The sequence below is a fragment of the Rosa rugosa genome, chromosome 2 (genome assembly GCF_958449725.1).
Source record: "Rosa rugosa chromosome 2, drRosRugo1.1, whole genome shotgun sequence".
In the NCBI taxonomy this organism is placed as follows: domain Eukaryota; kingdom Viridiplantae; phylum Streptophyta; class Magnoliopsida; order Rosales; family Rosaceae; genus Rosa; species Rosa rugosa.
In genome coordinates this window covers 66,954,625-66,976,923 of record NC_084821.1, presented here as the reverse complement: position 1 = coordinate 66,976,923, position 22,299 = coordinate 66,954,625, and the positions used below count along the sequence as shown (strand labels likewise).

At 39.5% G+C, this 22,299-nt stretch overlaps 1 pseudogene; it reads right to left on the bottom strand.

Annotated features, from left to right (window-relative positions):
• Positions 1–10,465: 10,465 nt before the first annotated feature.
• Positions 10,466–17,365, bottom strand: LOC133731345 (glutamate receptor 2.7-like; annotated as a pseudogene).
• Positions 17,366–22,299: the final 4,934 nt, after the last annotated feature.

Below are 22,299 nucleotides of genomic sequence, written 5' to 3'. Positions count from 1 at the left end.
ATTTTCTAATAATAATCAATTAAAATTAAAATATAAATTAATATTAACTGCTCCTAAGAACGTGCATGTAATACCCCGAAAAAAATCCAAATTAATTTCCGTGGATTTTTAGAAATGATTTCACAATAGTGGGAGCGAGTACGAGGCTCGGAGAAGTTGTGGAATTAGTTCGAACGATTAATTTTCGAAAACGTACGTTATTTAGGGGCACGCGAAAATCGACTTTTTATATGTATGGAATTTGGGAAAACTCCCTTCATGAAAGTTGTAGAGCTCGTCGATACGATCGCGTGCATATGTAGAACGCAAAAATCGGAGTTCGTATGAATTAGTTATGATTTTTTGAAAAAGTTTCCAATTTAGTATAAATCTTCCATTTTCGGAAATTTCCGAAAATAATTTCAGAAACTTCCAAAAATGGAAATTGAGCTGCAGCCCCTCCCCCGACCGGAAATCGCCTTCGATTTTCTTCCGGCTATTTCTTCCTCCTCCGGCCACCGATCCTCACCAAACTTCTTCCATTGGCTTCGTATGGTCCTTGCGCACCTGTCTGTGGCAGCCTTGCACGGTGGCGCGGCCTGTAGCGGCGGCGGCAAGCCCGGTCCGATTTGAGTTCGATTTTAGTCAACGCCGGTTTTCTCCTAGCTCCGGCCACCAAAACTTTCGATCCTTAGCTCTATGAACTCGCCTCAACCTGCTGATCATCATACTAGAAGGATCGCACCTGGAGTGACCGGTTTCACGTTCGTCGGAGCTCGGTAAGTTTTCAATCCGAAACGAAAATCTTTCGATCGGTATATCTCGAGCTGTAGTGCATCGTTTTGATTGATTCTTTTTCCAGTGGGTTCCCCTTGATGTTATTAACAACTCTCTAGAAGGCATCGAGGCCTGAAATTGAAGCTTTGACGTCGAAATCGAGCCTTGCCGGATTCTGCAAAATTCTGGAATTTTTCCGACCACCGAAGCTTTCGATCGGTATATCTCGAGCTACAGACCATATTTTTCTGTGATTCTTGAACCAGTGAGTTCTTCTTGAGTTTCTTAACAACTCTTCAGAAAGAATCGAAGCCTTAAATTGACGTTTTTACGTCGAACTGGAACTCGCCGTTTTCTGCAGTTTCTCGCCGGTTTCTGGAACATTCCGGCCACCTTCATACTGTTCAAGGTAATTTTCGACCCCTTCTGGTCATTTTCAGACTTCGTGTTAGTTATGAAAGTTGTTAAGCATGATGAGAGGAAGAAGAGCAGCCCGGCCCCGACACCATTGGTGGTGGTCGGCGGCGGCTCTGCCACTAACTCCGGCGGCCCTTTCCGGCCACCTCCGGGGATTAAAAATATGGTTTCTGTACATTTTCAGATTCTATATTTCAATACGATCATTTCGATATATTATACGCAATTTTTGGATATCGTATGATTAAGTTATGAATTTTTAAGTTTAGATCGATTTCGATCGTTAGATTTGTGATCTGTGAAGTTAGGACCGTCAGATGGACTTGTAGTTTTGATATGATGATCTTATGACTGTCCCAGTGGCTTTGTGTGGTCATGGGCGAAGATCCGACCGTTGGATCTTCGTATAAATGCAAAACAGTGATTAGGAAGGCGATCCGTGAGGATCCGACCGTTGGATCATCATTTAATTTCAATCCGACCGTTGGATTGTCGTTTGATTATGTTTTTGAGTTATTGGCTAAGTTAAGGTCATGTTTGATTAGGTGATCGACAGTTTGATTTGGCGGACGATTCGTGAAATTGTATTTTGAGCTGTTAAGAAGACGCAGCGGGAATTTAGAGGTGAGTAAACCTCACGTGGTTCATATTACGAACCGAATAAATTTAATTACCTTATTTTGTCGTAATTGCGTGAAAATATTTATGGAATAAATATTTGTTTTAAAATCATATGGACTTGATCAACTACGGTCCATGGGTAAGTAAAATGATTTTTACGATACAAATGAATTTCTCGGTTTTATTGCATGTGAACTATAGTTGGTATTAGTGATTATCCCTGAGCGGATAATTACGTATATATATATTTACGTGATTATATGTGAATGGTGTGACATTGAAGAGTGTGGAAATTGGGATGATTAAATTATTATGAATTGACATGTGACTTACCATATTTATATGTGATGAACATGATTGATGAGTTCTTGTTAATATTCATGATTTACATTAGAGGATGTATAGAGTTAGAGAATGTAAGGTTCTGAGGATGAGGTGTCCGAAGTTCGACGGTTAAGGATAACCGGAGTGTTTGTGTGCTGAGGACGGGGATGTCCAAGGTGCGACGGTTTATTATTAACCGAAGTTGTGTGCTGAGGACGGGGATGTCCAAAGCGCGACGGTTTATTATTAACCGAAGTATATGGTGCTGAGGATGGGGATGTCCAAAGCGCGACGGTTATAGTGTTAACCGAAGTATTTTTGCCGTTGCTTGACCCTAGTCCAAGGTGTCAGAGGTAACGAGGCAGTTAGAGCTCTAACGTGTTATTGGGATGGACCAGAGTGGTGTTATGTGGGTTGGGTGTTTGCAGGACCAGTGTGGTGTATTGTGATTTGAGGATTGTGAAAATGTATTCCTTGTGGTTTTCCATGAGTGGTTTGATGTCTCTTTGCAGACGTAATACTGTTGAATTTTACTTGAATTGTAATTTAATAAATCAACAGTTCTTTCTTGTTTACTCATACTGGCTGTAAAAAGCTTACCGGGTTTTGTGTTGTTGCAACTCCCGGTACACTATTCAAATTGTGTAGCGGGTAATCTTACAGGACAAGAGAACCAGGACGGTGATCGTGCGGTTAAAGCAATGATTATAGTTTTACAGCAATTGTAATAGTGAGGCGAGTTAAGCTCATTTGAGCCTTACAATTTGATTTGGTGGGAGTGTGCTGTAATAAATAACTTGAGGAATTGGGTTATTGTAAATTTGAGAGTTGTGAAGTGTGGTTGTTTGTGAGAAAAAAATTCAGGATGTTAGTTGTAATTTGTTATTATTCATGTTTCGGATTTGAATTGATTATTCAAAATTCGGGGCGTGACAGTGCACTAACCCAGATTCATCATCTTCTCTCCTCTAGTGATACTCTAAATTGATGAAAGACAGATCTGGAGTGATTCAAAACCTCTTTCTTAGCACCCCGATTTCTCATAGACAAGAACTTTCGGCATCTTTTTCTTCCCTTATTCTACAAAGAGTATAGCAGCAAGAATTCACCAAACACAAATCTATTTCCCATGATCCCAATTCTGAATTCAATCATTGTCATTGACCATTATGCATATCGATCATCCCAAACCAAAATTTCTCTGACCATGAAATCCAAAAAAAATAAATAATAATAACTCATCAATTATGATCTTCTTCTTCATCCTCTAGAACATGGATTTGGGTAAATATACCAATGCCGTAAAAATTTCATGGCGCACACTTGAAGAACGAATATTGGCCTTCCCCTCCGGCTCATCGACGAGCCTTCCTTTTTAACTAAGAAATTAAGTGGGATTTGATCTGATCTGGGTTCGTCCCGATCTTCTTTTTCATCCTGATCCTCTTTTGCCGTGTTTATCTGAGTTCGTACTTAAGGAGTCCTTGATATTAGTCTATATTTTAATTAATTATTATCAGAAAATTATAATTTTTCTCCAAAACTTAACTCTGTCAAGTGGCTGTTAAGTCTGTGACGTGGAAGGACAGGTGTCAATAAATTAGTGGGAGAGAGACAGAGAAATGGAGACTGAGGATTTCAAGCCCTTAATAATGGATCATAAATTCCATGTGGCCATGTGGGCTATAAGCATGACCTGAAATGTGTATTAGGGGGAATAGTTTTTTTTTTAAATAAAGGTGGCATAGTATTTTGGTTTTGAGATATGTTACAATTCGGGAGTATTTACCTCAAAATCGAGACATCGAGTATATTAAATAGTGAGTTCCGTCTTTTAACTGGTGTTCATTCATTTCCATTCATTTTGGTACAGTATTTTCTCACCAACTTTGCACTCCACTCTTTTCTTAAGTTTCTCATTATCATATTTATCTTTAATCTATAATACTTAATGCGTCCAAATTTCATTCAAAAAAAATAATCAATGAAGTTGAAGACCCACATATGAAAATTGATGATATTAAGACTAAAAAAGTTAAAAACTCACCATGATGATAAATAAACATTAAGAGAGTCATTGTGAAACATTCAAAATATACAATTATGAAAAAATCGGTTGAACTTTTTTCATATAATTGAGCATCCGTATGCATTTAAAGAAAAATAGAAAAACAATAAATCACCAAACAGCCCAACAGGTACTCCTTTATTATCCACAAAAAGCCGGGTCGGGTCCGGGTCATCCCTGCGCACTCAATACACACTATGCTAAAAGAGTAAAAGCTCCAAAACACTGACCAAAATCAAAGAGTAAATGTCACGGTTCTAATAACCAGGGGCGGAGAAGCCTCGCCTCCTCGACGACGAAGAAGGCGGCGGCGTTTTCTTCCCCAACTCCTCCGGGTATTCTTCTTCTTCTTCTTTCTTCTTTGCTAACTCTCTTTTGGCTTTCACCATTGTTCTTATAGTTTCCAAATTACAGAGGAGGCTATGCAAATCTCGAGAGGCTACCGGTGTTCAGGTACCGCACCGCCATTCTCTACTCCGTCGAGACTCGCGCGACTGCCCTCGTCTTCTGCAAAACCGGTTGCGGTAAAACCACTCAGATCGTGTTAAAGAAATGGGGCTCAATCTTGGAGAGAGCTGGCTACACTATGCTATTCGAAGATGCTACAAGTACAGTGAGACATTTATAAATCATTGGATATAAGGCAAGAAGGCAATGCATCATCACCAAATCATACTCGAATTGGCTTAGACCATTGTCACACTCGCACACACACCTGAGCATTGGAAATAAGACAAGAAGGCAATGCATCATCATCAGATCATACTCGAATTGACTTGGGCCATTGTCACACACATCTATTAAGCTGTCAAAATTGCTTGAAGTATACTAACTACACAGAATTGCAATCTAGTCAATCTCGTAAGTAAGTTTAGGATCGATATACTCACAATATGTAGAAGAGTATGTCAAATCTGGTAATGTATTTCTGTATATTCAAGCACACTTACAACTGAATTACAATCATGCTCTTATAGAGCTCATACCATGATTACACTATCTGTATTACAGCTAGAAAGCTTACATACACACATCTGTCAATATTAGTGTATTCCAGCTACAGCATTGCTGGAAAGCATACCAGCAGCATTGCTGAAAAGCATAGTGTGCTACAGCTCATGTAACAATAACTTCATGAATGCTGACACTCCCCCTCAAGTTGGTGCATAAATATCTCGAATACCCAACTTGTTAAGGCATGAATGGAAGCTTTTACTTGACACAGCCTTTGTCAAGATATCTGCCAATTGATCCTCACTTTTCACAAATGGGAAGTCAATAATTCCTCCCTCTAGTTTCTCCTTGATAAAATGTCTATCCACTTCAACATGTTTAGTCCGATCATGTTGAACAGGATTGTGAGAGATACAGATAGCTGATTTGTTATCATAGTGTAAACTCATGGACTTCTTAGGTTTGAAACCCAAATCTCTCAACAAATTTCTCAACCAAAGCATTTCACAAACACCATGGGACATGCCTCTGAATTCAGCTTCGGCACTTGATCTAGCAACAACTTTTTGTTTCTTGCTACGCCAGGTGACTAAATTTCCACCAACAAAAGTGAAATATCCAGAAGTGGATCTTCTATCTGATTTAGAACCAGCCCAATCTGCATCAGTATAGCCTTCAATTTCGAGTTGGCCATGCTTAGAGAACATCAACCCTTTACCCGGGGCTGACTTCAAGTATTTGAGAATTCGAACAACAGCATCCATATGATCCTCACTCGGTGAGTGCATGAACTGACTTACCACACTCACTGCATATGCAATGTCAGGTCGTGTGTGTGATAAGTAGATCAATTTTCCTACCAACCTTTGATATCTTTCTTTATTAGTAGGGATCTGATCAAGATACTCTCCTAATTTGTGATTTTGTTCAATAGGAGTATCTGATGGTTTGCAAGCAAGCATTCCAGTTTCAGTTAGTAAATCTAAAGCATACTTTCTTTGAGATAAGAAGATGCCATGCTTGGATCTAGCTACCTCAATTCCCAAAAAATATCTTAGACTCCTAAGGTCTTTCATTTCAAACTCTTGGGCTAAGTAATTCTGGAGTAGTTTCATTTCTTCTCCATCATTACCTGTAACCACCATGTCATCCACATAAATAATTAAGGCTGTCACCCTACCTTTCTTATGCTTTAGAAACAATGTGTGATCAGAATTACTTTGCTTGTAGCCAAATTTCCTCATAGACTTACTGAACCTTCCAAACCATGCTCTTGGGGATTGTTTGAGACCATATAAGGATTTCCTAAGTCTACACACCTTTCCAATGTCGGAATCTGTGGTAAACCCAGGAGGAAGATCCATATACACTTCTTCTTCTAAGTCTCCATGCAGGAAGGCATTTTTCACATCAAATTGATGTAATGGCCAATCCATATTGGCAGCTAGAGATAAGAGAACTCGAATGGTATTGATCTTAGCAACTGGTGCAAAAGTCTCTTGGTAGTCTAGACCGTAAGTTTGAGTGTAGCCTTTAGCTACTAATCTAGCTTTGTATCTCTCAATTGAGCCATCAGTGTTATGTTTTACCGTAAATATCCATCTGCAACCTACGGTCTTCTTCCCTTTAGGTAGATCCACCAACTCCCAAGTGGAGTTTTTATTGAGTGCTTCCATCTCTTCAATCATGGCTTTGGTCCACTTTGGATCAGCAAGCGCTTCCTGCAACTTACTTGGAATAGATATAGTGGATAATTGAAGTGCAAAAGACTTATATGACTTAGATAATCTATGAGACGACACAGAATTTGCAATTGGGTATTTGACATTATCTTCCTTGGAAAATCCCAAGCGATCAGGAGGTTGCCCTCGGTTTTTCCGAGGAGGAAGATGGTACCTCTGATTTTCCTTTTCAATTGATGGATGTGTAGGATCAAACAAGTCATTCAGATTATACACTGTATCATGATTAGACTCAACTTCAGGTATGTCAGAATAAGAAGGATAAGAGTGTACCTCAGGATTGACCTCAGTGTCGGAAGCCGAGTGGTGTGGTGGTAAATCAGAGAGGGGTGTAGCTACTTGATCTTCTTCATCATTCTTCTGAACTTTGTTTTTCCTTCTCTTGTACACCTTTAACACATTCTCTTCCCGTGCTGGTGTTGTTGGCTCCATCGTTATAATATCAAAATCATAAGACTTCTCTTCCATGTTTATGGACTCCCCCTGAAGAGAAGGAGTAGTGAAATACCCGATATCTTCTCTAAAGGTAACATTCATAGTAACATAAGATTTTCTGGTGGGAGGATGATAACATTTATATCCCTTTTGGCTAGGAGAATAGCCCAGAAAGACACATTTAAGGGCACAAGGATCAAGTTTGTCTCGCTGATGTTTATAGATATGAACATAAGCAACACACCCAAAAATGCGAGGAGGAATTTTAAGCATTGAGGGCAAGGAATAGTGACTGGAAAGAACCTGGAGAGGAGTTTGAAAATCAAGCACACTGGAAGGGAGTCTATTAATCAAATAGACAGCCGAAAGAAGAGCATCGCCCCAAAAAAATTTAGGCATCTGCATTGTAAGGAGTAAAGATCGAGCCATTTCTAAGAGATGTCGATTTTTACGTTCAGCTATGCCATTTTGTTGAGGGGAGTGTGGACAAGAAGTTTGGTGGAGAATACCATGAGATTGAAAATATGTGTTCATGTCATGATTAAGATATTCTCCCCCATTGTCAGAACGCACCACCTGGATTTGAGCATTGAATTGTGTTCGAATCATAGTATGAAATATAGGGAAGATAGAACACACATCACTTTTATTCCTAAGAAGATATACCCATGACACACGAGTGCAATCATCGATAAATGAAACAAACCACCGCATGCCAGATGAGGTAGGTATTTTAGATGGACCCCAGACATCGGAGTGTATGAGTGCAAAAGGCATATCACTTTGACTAGAGCTAGGAGGAAAATGAACACGATGACTCTTAGCCAATATGCAAGTCTCACAATGAAACTTGGACACATTGATTTTGGAAAATAACGATGGAAATAAGTGCTTAAGATAAATAAAGGATGGATGACCTAAACGTCTATGCCATAGCCAAATTTGCTCCTCTGTGCTAAAAACATCTGCACTTGCTTGATGTGCTTTGCTCACCGACATCTCGCTTGCTTCCGATAAGATCAAGTAGTACAGACCCTCTCTTTCCTCACCACGACCAATCGTTTCCTTGCTGAGGAGATCCTGGAAGATGCAATGAGTGGGAAAGAATGTTACGGAACATTTTAAGGTTTTGGTGATATGACTAATTGACAGTAGATTATTGGAAAGAGCAGGAACATGTAACACAGATGAGAGGGATAATGAAGATGTTAATGGGATAGAACCTGCCCCTATAACAGGGGAAGGAATACCATTGGCATTTGCGACACTGTGCTTGGAAGGATGAGTATGTGTATGAAACTGACCGGAATCAAAAGTCATATGATCTGTTGCACCTGAGTCAATTATCCAAGCACTATCACAAGTAGAAGCAGAAATATTTAAAGCATGACCTACGTTACCTGAGTCAGCCAAAGATGTCGATGAAGAATTGTTGGTAGAAGGTTGATCTACCTTTAACACCAAGGATGGTTGCGAGGCAATCTGCAATGCCTTTCCCTTTCTTCCCTTTTCTTTATCCTTCTTTTGAGATTGCTGCTTCTTCTGCTCCAAGTACCAATCTGGGAAGCCGATTAACTTGAAACAAGTCTCTCGGATATGGCCTTTGTCACCACAGTAAGAACACTCTCTTGTGTTAGTGTTCTTCGAACTGGAACCAATTGAGGAAAAAGAAGGTCGAGCAACACCATTTTGCTGAGTTCCGAACACCATCGCAGAGCCCTCATGAACTTCAGAGACATTCATCATTGTAACTTGACGTTGAGCTTCACGTCGAACATGTGCAAAGGAAACTTCAACATCAGGGAAAGGATCCATTCGTAACACATCACTGCGAACTTTATCGAGTTCAGGATCCAGACCAGCTAAGAACACGTACACACGTTGATTCTCAGTTTGTTTCTTCCAAGTAGCAGCATCTGCAGCACATTCCATGTTGCTTGGACAACGGTGATCTAACTCTTGCCAAATACCTTGAAGATCAGAGTAGTAGGCAGTGATTGGTCTCCCATTTTGACGCATTTGGAAGGCCTTGCAAGTCAACTCATAAACTTGAGACATATCTGAGCCATCATAGAAGGTTTTAGCAACAGCATCCCAAACCGCCTTAGCTGTAGGAAGACGAATGAAGTTGCCCATCAAAGTGGAAGACATTGAATTGATCAGCCAGCCTTTGACTAGAGCGCTGTCAGCCCTCCATTTGTTGTAGGTTGGATCTTTTGGTGAAGGTTGTGGGATTTCACCAGTCAAATATCCAAACTTTTCTCGCCCAGCAACATGCATCTCCACAACTTGTGACCAGAGTGAATAATTGGTATCGTCAAGTTTCATGCCAATATGAGAGGAATTGGAATTGTCACTTTGTACTGTGACAATTTGTGGAAGCTGAGTTGCAGATGAATCACCTTTGTTGTAAACATTGATATCATCGTCATTGACCATTGTTTTTCACAATAACCGGTACGGTAGCAGCGGAAGATTGATTTTGGGATAGTTTGTCGGATTGGGTTGGGGCAGATTTGATAAGTTTCTGATTGAAAAAATTGATGGAAAGGCTAAGGTAATCAGCTGGAACAACAAGCTCTGAGATTTCAGAAGCTTGCAGAAGGTAAGGCAACAAATTCTGGGATTACAGAGTTTGCAGGTGAGGTAAGGTAATAAGCTCTGAGATTACAGAAGCTTTGTAGGTAAGGTAAGGCCCAGCAACTCTGAGATTACAGAAGCTGCTGCAAGTGCATATCAGAAGTACCTTCTAAATATTTCCTAGGATTGTATATGCTCTGATACCATGTCAAATCTGGTAATGTATTTCTGTATATTCAAGCACACTTACAACTGAATTACAATCATGCTCTTATAGAGCTCATACCATGATTACACTATCTGTATTACAGCTAGAAAGCTTACATACACACATCTGTCAATATTAGTGTATTCCAGCTACAGCATTGCTGGAAAGCATACCAGCAGCATTGCTGAAAAGCATAGTGTGCTACAGCTCATGTAACAATAACTTCATGAATGCTGACAGAGTATACATCTGGTGTATTCATTCACTATAAAGTATAAACACATATATACTCACGTATACACAAACGTATTTATTCACTGTTATGCAGAAGAGTTCCAGTTATTCATGTGGTGGAGTGCCTTAATTTTGTGCTGGGATGGAGGTCTGAGGATGACGCTCCTGACTGGCAGAAGTGTTCACGCGTTCCAACTCGCGGTCGGAAGATGTCAATTCCGGCACATCAACAAAACTTGGAGCTCTACTCGGAATCTGTCTATTGTATAGGAATTTTTCTATTCGAACTATCCTGTTCCAAACACTTTCATCACTTGCATTGCCTGTGTATGCATCCTGGTGTTGTTGAAACTTCTTCAGCAAGATAGCGAAGGATAATAGAAGGCAAATGGTGGAAGTAGCACCAGATATTACATAAAGGCCCATAAAATTATTGACGTTCAAACTTTCGGGTCCATCGGAAGTTGCATTATTTGGACACTCACTTTTCGGTGTCAACCAAGTATCTTCAAGTGACTTCAGTTCTCCCTCCTCTAATAACTCTAGAATTACCTTGGTGGAATCCCGGGCAACTGGAGAGTCTTTCTGAAACATCTGCAAGGTACTAATATTTTTTAGTTTCGTTGATTAGGAATATATGCTTTTGTTTTTCCTAGTTTAGACTTGGTATATATAGTCTCTCTTTTAGAAAGGCATGAAATATAAAAAGAAAAAAGAATAGCACAATAGAAAAAATGTAGTCACAACTCACAAATCCTAGTCCCCCAAATCTATAGAAGGGTAGTGTGATCGCAGTATATCCTTTGCAGTGCTCGTTCATGAATGCTTTCGCATATGGGGGTTCAAGCAAGGCAGCAGATATACTTTTACTTTCGAATTCCTCAATGTAGTTGGATCCACCGTCTGTTTTGATGATGTACGTTCTCTCGTTTGAAGTTACGTACTTTCTCCAAGTAATTGATGACAAATGAATCCCTATTGGAGCCAACTGTTGAGTTAGTTCTTATTAGCATTTCGATGTCTGTAACATTTGGTTTCAATCGTTGAATGGTGAGCATTGATGACAGATTAGCGGTGTAACTTGAGGTTAGGATCAATACGACAAATAGCCACATTACAACAACTACTCGAGTTAAGTTGTTATAGATTTTCTCTCCTGCAAAATGAAACCATATATCAATAGATAATTAAGCTTGGGTGCATGTGATTTCGTCTACCTATTCTGAACTTAACCTTTTCATATAAATAGGTTGGTACCAAACATTGATTCGTACTTACTGTAGAAACCCAGGAATAACAGTAGTAAATAGTTACAGGGAACATGTTCACTGCAGTAGATGGAAACACGAATAAACAACTCACTGCAAGACTAACTAACCAAGAGAGAAAACTGTGGAAGAGAACTTTATTGATATCTCAATCACTACTACAATTCTACATCAACAACAAAACAAACTCTCCTATTTAAAGAGAGTGACAGACTTACACAAAATACTAAGATCGATACTACATGAAGTCTCTAGAATGGAACATTAAAACACAATCACCAACTACCTCAGAATATGAAAGGTTCACAAACTAGAAGACTCTAGAGATAACTCAAAAATACTAAGGAAATGATAATGGCCTTGGTTTAATTTCCAACACTTACTGTGAGAAAAGAACAAAGAGTTGAAGGCGAACCAAGTTGCTGTGCCAATCTGATTTGTCAATGAGCCACTGAATTCAGGATTAGCCAGGCGCTCCAAAAACCATATAATCAACATTGTGTAGACCAATATGCCACCACTTGCCGCCCACATTTTCCCGGTGAAAGGTTTTGTAAACATCCATTCTAATTGCTCAGCTTTTTGTGGAACTATGATTGACAAGCCGGACTCCATATATGGCTGAGTGAATTCCACTTTGTCCACTCGCTCTGCTATTACGGTGATATCACCAACACCAGCATCAAAAGTCTTCCGATCCATTGATATTTTAATGAGCAAGAAAAGCATACAATTTTTGTTAAAACCAATCAAATGCAAGAAAATAATAAAACAAGATCGCAAAATATAGGTTGCACAAGTTATTTTTGTTTTAGTCGAAATGAAAGTGACCATGGGTAGTCTTAGTGAATTAGACAAACAATTCTAGATTTCTATAATGTAGAATTCTTACTCTTATTACTTTTATAATAATTAATAAGAATTAGACTCATCACATGCATGCTTCTGTTATATAAGAGAATACTGTATTATGATCTTTGAAACCTGCATGGGAGATTAAACTTAAAAAGAAGATGAATATGATGTTTTCACCTTGTAATGGACTTGTTCTACTAGATCATCATGGGGCCATAAACGACCTGGTATTCGTAGTGCAGAGTATAATTCAAACGGTTTACCACCATTTCGAAAAGTCGAGTGCAGAAACCGTCAACCTTCTTCTTCCCAGATGGATTTACCTTTACAAATGCTGGGAAGGAAGCTCTACCTGGAACCCCAATTCTCATTGGCTTATCAGCAGTAGGCATTGCCCAGCCTGTCGGGGCTCGTTCACTTAGATTCCCGGGCCAAACTACTGTTCCAACATCATCACTTCTGAATTTGCTTGTTTCTTTTGAGAACCCAAACTCTGGTCTCCAAAAGTCCAATTCTTTGAACCTGTTCCCCTCCACAACATTTATGATCCTGAATATTGGAGAGTACAACACTTCACCTCCTTTGAAACGCATTTTCCCACTTAAACCCATGTAATTGCTCAACATTGTGTGCAACACTACCTGAAGGTTAGTGGTATTGTTACTAGTCATTCTTATGGCCTGTGTTACGATTCTAGTCAGATCGTATGATCGAAGAGCATGAATTCCTGGCTCGGAGTTATCTTTTTCTGAATACATATCTTTGAATACCTTGTTGAAGTTGGCATAGGAACTGGTATTATTGGCGTAGTAGGTCTTGATTCCCAGAGTACCTTCCATATCATGATTGACTTGAGGGTCAAGCAGTGGCGTAGTCAGAAATATGAATTAGGAGGGTCATTTTTCAAATCATAACAATCATATTAAACAAAAATATAATTTCATCAAATAACATAAAATCGCATATTTTTATTGTTAAAAAAAAATATACTAGTTTATGTATCATTCTTTTGATAAAAGAAAAATCATAAATTATTAATATACTCAAACATAATAGATATCTCCAAACCAATTATAATTGTTTGCAACGATTGCTCTTAATTATTTTGAACTCTATACATGGTGGTTTCATTATCAATACAACCAAATATATCTTTCCCAATGTATGTAATGATACTGCCATTCATCCACATATATTCCATTTGGTTTCGGAAATCACTATTTATGATCTTCATGGTAGAATAAATTAAATGAACTAATATCTAAAAAAATTTAAACTTTGTAATGAATGAAAGAAATTTCTTTAATTGAAGTGATTTATCTAATGTGTCCTCTGCTTACCATGTTGAGCTCCTTGCTATTAAATCTGGGCTGGAGCTTATTCAGGCACTTGGTGTGTCTAATGTTGCTCTAATGAGTGATTGTTTAGAGGCTGTGAAGGCAGTGACAGCAGAGGATCATGACTTCTCTAATTTGGGAATCATTGTTGAAGAAATTAAAGATTTGCTAGGTGATTTTCTTTCCATAGGTGTTCATCATACGTATAGGACTGCTAATCATGTTGCTCATAGACTAGCAGGATTTGGTTTTGATTCTGACATTCATATGGATTGGTTTGTTCAAGCTCCAGAGTGTGTTCTGGATGCCCTACAGTACGATTGTAATCGTATAAATCATTAATACAATTTCATCTTTACCTAAAAAAAAAAAAAGATAACAAATCTTACTCTCTAGTTGATGTCGGAGTCTTGCCATTCGTAGAGAGAAAATTGAGAAAGACAAAAGACGAATTCTTTGGGAAATATAGATAACAAGATAGAAATATGACAAGTAAAGAAAAGAAAAAAGGATATGAGGTAGTAGAAATTTAAAAGAACGTTGGAGTCTCGTAATTGTCCAAGTTGTACGTGGGTACTACCTGGTGATGGGACAAAACTGTTAAAGCAAATGTTTTTTGCTGTCAGAAAGGTCAGATCACATATTAAAATATAATATTTACATAGAAACATATAAAATTTTAAGTTCTTGTTAACGGATAAACCTGACCTAGCTCTGCTAGGGTTTCGAGTGCCGTCGTCTAGGGTGACTGCTGCTCCTATACCTTCTCCATTTTCATGGATAACAGTGCAGGCCTAGGCCTGTGGTTTCTCTTCTTTCTCTATTTGATCGGTGCGAGCCCGACGGTGGAGCGGGCGGAGCTTTCTGATTCTGTTGGGATGGATTGGCCTGGTTTTTTTTACTGTGGTGGTGGGTTGAGGTGTGGTACCTCTGTCGGTGTTGCTTTTGGGGCAACACAGGTTTCTGGGTGGAGTCTGGATCCGGAATTTTTGAAGGATCTGAGGTTTTGTAAGAGGCGATACTGGGAATTTCTTCCTGAGAATATCGAAGGTCCTGGTGCGTTGGGTATTGCCGGCAGCGATGGTGATCCACCCTTAGGGTCTCGGGTCAGTGCTGATGACTGGGTTAACACAGGAAGAGAATGGCCGGTTCTAATGGTAGGCTACTGGTTTCAATCGGATATGTGGCGTTGCTATATAGCGGCAACGTATGGCGGAGGAGGTGGTGATCTGGCCTTTGGTGGTTGCAGACCGGCTGACAAGGATGATCGCGGTGGCTCTACTGTTGTTGGGCGAGGTGGTCTGCGATGTCGAAGTCCTCTGGCAGCGGCGCAGGTTGCCGGTGGTGGTGGTCTGGAATTCCATGGAGAAAGCTATGGGTTGCCCTTAGCATATCCTGATTGGGTGCCCTTAGGGTTTCCACACTTTGGGCTCTTTGGATCAGGCTTGCTTTGGATGGTGATGTGGACGTTGTGGGCTCGGGTAGAAATGGAAGGGGAGTCTGCTACTCGTCTTCCGGAAAGTATTTAAATTTTTTAGGTCGCAAAGATCATAATCTCTGAGGGTTTTTTATTCTTGCTTCAAAGGTTTCTGATATTTGTTTGGAATAATGGTGCATGAATTGTCTAAAAGGGTGTACTGGGGGTATATTGGGTTCTTGTTCTTGTTTTAGAATAGGAGTTTTAGGGTACTCTGAGAAACGATTCTTTCTGTCGACCCCATCGGGGTGTTTCGTTTTTGTACTGCTTGCTGAATCTATATAATGGGCTAACCTCTTTTGATCAAAAAATATAAAATTTTAAGTTTAACCAATCACTGACTATTTCCAAAAGCTGAGAAGGGTCAAATGACCCTTCTGGCCCTAATGTGCCTACGCCCTTGGGGTCAAGTAAACTAGTAATACTCTCTGTGATTATCCACGCCGAGTCTATTCCTACAAGTCCCATCTTCTTCGCCACCCTGAACAGATTAGTCACTGTCGGTAAAGATGACTGAAGAACATTGAAGACCCGAGATTGAAAGCTGGGAAGCTTCAGCATCTCTTCTAATTCACCCCAATTAGGATTAGACATAGAAGAAACCCGTGGGAGAACCAAATGATGCTCAATCTTCGAACCAATGTCTTGGAGTGCCTCAAATATGCTGGGCCATCCCTCCTTAATTGGAGGAAGAAGAACGTGGGAGGCAAAGAAAGAAAGCAAGACAAAGAAAGTGGAAGACAAAAGGAAAAAGAAAAGCATGCTGCAGAAGACAGGGAAAGAAAAGTAACAAAAGACATGGAAAAGAAAATAAAACATGCAGCCGGCATTGGAGAGAGAGCTGGAAAGAGAATGTGAAGAATGGGGGATATATATTCCCATCTCGGCAGAGGTGTGCAGAAGGAGAGAAGCAGAAAGAGAGTGCAGAAACCAAAAGAGGCAGAGAGCCCAAACTACAAACGGTGTGAGAAAAACATCTTCATCCAAGTAGAGAGTGAAGAGTGTTTTACTGCATGTTGAGAGTGTAGTTGTGGTTAGGCAGAAAAACAAGTGTGAGAGAGAGTTTCCTTCAAGTAGTGTTCTTGAAGCTGTGTATCTCTTGTACCCACATTATCATAGTGGAAGTTCTTGTTGTTGCTGCCCCGTGGACGTAGGCATTTTGCTGAACCACGTTATATCCGGTGTTCACTTTCTTTTACTCATTTTATTTCCTTGCATATTTATCCTTTTGTGGTTGGAGTTGTTATTTCCATTCTATTACTTTTCCCAACAAAATAAAAGAGCTAGCATCCCAGCATCACCACCATAACCATCATCCTCGTATATTGCAATAACCCTTTTCCAACTGTACAAAGAAACTATATCAGTGATACATTTCATTTGAGCAGCCCCATCGCTTGCCACTCGTATCAAAAATGGCCACTTGCGTTGCACAAGAGGTGGGGTTATCCGGTTATAGTGGGTGCTGCAAATGAAATCACTGGAATTTGTGCTCGGTTCCCCACATCGGCTACTAAAGCTGCTTCCTGCCAAGTCTCTATGCCAATTAGCACTTTTACCTTCTTCTTGATCAACACTTCAGCTGCAAGAAAAATTAAATGAATTCCATAAATACTATGTACGTATATATGTACTAATTAACTATTTACATTGAGACTTGTACCTATATCATCATTTTTTTAATATACCAAACTATCTCATAATGTACTTATTTACCAGCAGAAGCAGCAGTTAAGGGATCTCTTTGACAATCTCGAAAGTGAAATTTTACGCTATGAGTCTTTGAAAGGCTGTTGAAGTTTTCAGCTGCAATATCCATAGCAGTTTTCTGTTCTTTACCTATACGAGAGTTCAGACTAACGACTGCTCCAACGTTGGTGATCGTTTTCTCATTTTCTTCAGCTTCAGCTCCATCAGAGAGAGTGATGATGATGAGCAGATGCCAAAGTCTTTGGAATCTGTTAACGGTATTAGTACAAGGAAAAGTCATTGGTTTTTTATTTCTGCAGGAACAGTTCCTGCTTACAGAACCTGTACTGCTTAACTTGTATATATCCATCGTTACTGTCTCATAGTATAGATACGTGTATGATACGGCGAAATTGTAGAGAAACTACGGTATTAGGTAATCAGTGTGGAATCTTGAATTGTATCCTCGAGTTGAGAAGTTGACTATCTAATAACCTACGAACTGCTGATAGTTGCATTTGTACACCTCATTGGCATGTTTACTTGGATAAGAAGTATATATTTGCAACATAAATTTGGGAAGGCGGTCGGTCAAACTTTTTTTTTCTTCCTTCTTCCCAAATTTATATTGCAGATGGAACTATTAGGGGGTGCAATGTGTTGCCTCTCGTATGCTTCTTCCAATTGCAGTGATAGAGATACACTTGAGGATTTTGTTTTATAATGTAAGTCGTTGCTTGTGTCCCAATCCATCAAACTCCCATCAGATTTATTTGCTTAATGCTGCACGTCATCCCGTAGTAGAGAGGATAATTTAAGTGCCGTTGTAGTCATAACTAGAATTAATTATAGAGCATGAATGTTTTTATTTTTATTTTTTATTTTTATACAATATGGGGCATCAATTTCATGCGGGCTAAAAGCATGAACTGAAATGTGGAGGCTGGAGAGAGGGGCGTTTGGCTTCGATGATATGTTAGGAGCTGAACGCATTCAGCTCAAAATTTGTTAAATAGGTGAGTTCCGTCTTTGAACCGTCATTTGTTCATTTCCATGTACTTTGGTACAACTATTTTCTCACTAACTTCACACACCACTCTTTTTTATGTTTATTGTCACCTCATTTTTTATTCACAACATATAATACTTGGTTTGTCAAAATTTGATGCATGAAAAAACCAACGAAATTGAAGACCCACAAAAATAATAATTAACATTATGACCAACGAAATTAAAGACCCGCTAACTATAACAAGCCACCGTGAAACATTAAAATTCAAACCAAAACATATTATTCTGAGAACACCATGGAAACCACTTGTTAATGTTTTCCTTTTCTTTCTCAAAAAAGTAAAATAAATAATATATAGTTAGATCGGGTTATCATGCACGCCTAAAGTAAAAAAATCAAAAAACAATAAATCACCAAACGGCCCAATGGGCACTTATCTTATTATCCATGAGAGGCCAGGTCGGGTCGAGTTGGGTTAGGTCCGGGACATCCCTAGGCGCCTAACACACACTGCTAAAAGCTCTAAAACAAAATCAAAGACTAGCGCAACCTAGAAGACTGTCACAGTTCTGGCAACCAGGGCCGGGGAAGCCTCGCCTCCTCGACGACGAAGAAGGCGGCGTCCTTTTCTTCCCCACCTCCTCCGGCTATTCTTCTTCTTCTTGTTTTTTCCAAGCTAACTCTCTTTTCGCTTTCACCATTGCTCTTATACGTTGCAGCATGTCAGAGCTAGGAGGGTATGCACATCTCGAGAGGCAGAGGCAGGGGTGTAACTATGTCAAAGGCTGATCCAAGTTTCGGTCGAAAATCTCCCAAGTATACTTATAACCCAGTCCCATATCCAGCCAAATCAGGTTACTTCGAGAAAGGAAAAAATTTCTGCGTGAATCATCCTTCCTCTCCCGTCTTTGTCCTTCAGCCTTCGTCTTCCATTTTCATCGATCCTTCAACCTTCAAACTTCAGATTTTCAGTTGCTATAACACAGGGACAGCGAGAATTGGAGGCTTCCCAAAGTGCCAAGTACCTAGGTTTTTGCTAATTTCTGGGTTTGGTTCGTGTTCTTTATTCTTTATATGGGTTGGTTTAGATGGAGCAAAAATGAATAATTTGATCTGAAGTTTTAACATATTGGTGGAAGTGAATTATGGCTGAGAAGACAAATGAACCCTACTCTTCTATCATTTCCACAATATACATACACTAATCACCTGCACCAGTTGTTGGGATTGTGATTGGCTGATTGATATGCCCATTTCAATGATACATATTCAACTCCTACACTTGTTTACTAAAAAAAAAAAATTGGGCTTCGCCAAAAGAAAGAGATCTAAAAATGTAGTCCTCCCCATTTTCGGATCCTAGATCCGCCATTGGGCAGAGGCTACTGGGTTATACTTGGAGAGGAAGTTGGCTACACTATTTGCGCCACCACCGGCCCGACCACTCAGGTTGGTCATGATAGCAGATTTTGGATTATGTAAAACAGTACCATTTGTGGTTATGTAATGTATCGAATGTTTGTATTACTGTATTATTAAGCTGAACCCTATCAATGATATACCTGCAGCATCGCGCGAGCTTGATGCCTATAACATTCTAATTTGCAGAAGATGTCAATGTGCCATTTATTAATGTGGCGGACTGCCTTCAGTTTGTGCGGGGGTGGAGGCCTGAAGTTGATGCTCCCGAGGGGTGGAAGTGATCACCTGCTCCCCTTGGGAAGAAGTTAATTCCAGCACATCAACAAAACTTGGAGCTTTGCTTGGAATATTGAACTCTCTATTATATAGGAATCTTGCTATAATAAATGTTCTGTTCCAAACACTTTCATCACTTGCATTGCCGTGGTACGCATTTTGGTGTTGTTGAAACTTATTCAGCAAGATAGTGAAGGATAATAGAAGGCAAATGGTGGAAGTAGATGTGGATGTTACATAAAGGCCCATAAAATTATTGACGTTCAAGCTTTCTGGAACATCAGAAGTTGCATTGCTTGGACAGTCATGTTTCGTTGTCAACCAAGTACCTTCAAGTAACTTCAGTTCTCCATCCTCCAATAACTCTAGAATGGCCTTGGTGAAATCTTGGGCAATTGGAGAGCCTTTCTGAAATATCTGCAAGGTACTAATTTTATTATTATTTTAGACCTGGCATATTCTCTCTTTTAGAAATGCATGAAACATATAGAGAAAGAAAGAATATCACAATAGAAAGAATCTAGTCACTACTCACAAAGCCTAGTCCTCGATCCAAATCTATATATAGATGGGTGTGCTTACAGTATATCCCTTACAGTACCGGTTCACGAATACTTTCGCATATGGGAATTCAAGAAAGGCAGCAGATATTCTTTTGTGTTTGAATTCCTCCACATAGTTGTATTTACTACCCACTTCGATGATGTTCTCTGGCCTGAATTTTGGAACATTCTGCACGAACTTGACGACAAACGAGTCCATATCCAAACCAACTTTTGAGTTGGTTCTCATTCCATTTGGCCGGTTTCAGTCGTTGGATGGCCGGTGAGCATTGAAGAGTGAAGACAGATTAGCCGTGTAGCTTGAGGTTACGATTAATACAACAAACAGCCACATTACAACAACTACTCGAGTTATGTTGTTATGGATTTTCTCTCCTGTAACAGGAAACCATTGCTAATTTATAATTGGCTGATGTCTGATTCTGTCTATCTAATCTGAACTGACCTTTTCATATAATTAAATAGGCTTGTACTATCGTTTGAATTAGTACTTACTCTGAGAAAAGAACAAAGAGGTGAAGGCGAACCAAGTTTATTTCTGTGTCAATCTTGTTAGGATGTGATGAGAATTAATTAGGAAAGGCAAGTCCTAGTTGGACTTGGTTAGTCTTCCTAATTGGACATGGTTGATGTCAAAGTTTATTCCTATAAGGAATAGGATCTTTCTCCTGTACAAGAAGGTTTGGTTTTCCTACTACCAATTGGATTATAATTGGGGTGCCTATATATAGAGGGCATGGGTAGTAAACCAAGGTATGGTCGGTGCATGCGATCATCAACAAGAGAGTGTATATCTCTTGGGTAAGGGAGCAGAGATGTCAGGAGTGAATACAGCTCTTGGGTGAGAGTGAGTTCTTGAGAAATTCTATGAGTGTAGGTGTACAAGGGTTATGGGTTTGGGTTATGGTGATTTAGCTCAATTGTATCTTGTACTGTAATTATTCTCATAGTGAAGAACGGGTATCTCTCGGGAGGACGTAAGCATAGATTTATGCTGAACCTCGTTAAATCTCGGTGTTCTCTTGTCGCTTATCTTGTGGTTTGCTTACTTTTCTGTCGGTCTACTCTGTGAGCCTTGACGGGAAGGATTCTAATTTCCTTAACAAATCTGATTCTTCAATGGGCCACTGAATCCTGGATTAGATGGGTGCTCCAAAAACCATATAATCAAGATGTGTAGACTAATACGCCACCATTCGCCGCCGGCATTTGCCAAGTAAGAGGTTTAATAAACATCCATGTTGATTGCTCAGCTTTTTCTGGTACTACCATATTGACAAACCAGACTCGATATTTGGCTGAGTGAATTCCACTTTGTCTAATAATTGGTCTGCTAGTATGGTGAAATCACCAACAGCAGCATCAAAAGTCTTCCATTGATATTTTGATGAGCAAGAGAGCAAAAAAAAAAAAAAAAAACAAAAAAACAATTTCTATCAAAAACCAATCAAATGAAACAAAACAATAAAACAAATCCAATATATATAAGTTACACAAGTATCTTTGTTTTAGTTTTTTTTTTTTGATAAAAGGATAGCTTTATTAACTAAAGGCCAGAAGGCACATACATCAGATGCTGTCTCATACCTAAAAACTATATGGCACAAGCCGCCAAGCAAAAGACAAGTACCTTCACTGTTAACACATGCGCTCACTTATTGAGCCTAAGTACAAGAAATCAAATCTTTACTACTAACCTCTCTTTGAAAAGCAAACCTAGTCGCCTAGAGACCTCAATTGGTGTACAACTAGAGAAAACTAAGAAGAAAGTAGAAGAAGACCAGATTTCGAGTAGTAGGCAAGAAAACCAGGAAAGCCCAAGACTTTCCTAAGCCCTTATCTCGAGAATCCTCCGTCGTTACCACTCTAGAGGATGTGCTAGAGGCACAAATTAAAGTGCGTAATTCCCTAACAAACATAACCTAGGGTTCCAAAACAAGTGACAAAATAAAACTAAAAAGTCCAACTAGCCCAAAGAATAAACAGCACCCAAGGCCCAACAACTGGCCCAGCTCAGTTCCATCTCCACCTCCCTACGCTGAGATCGACATGCGCCCGCCG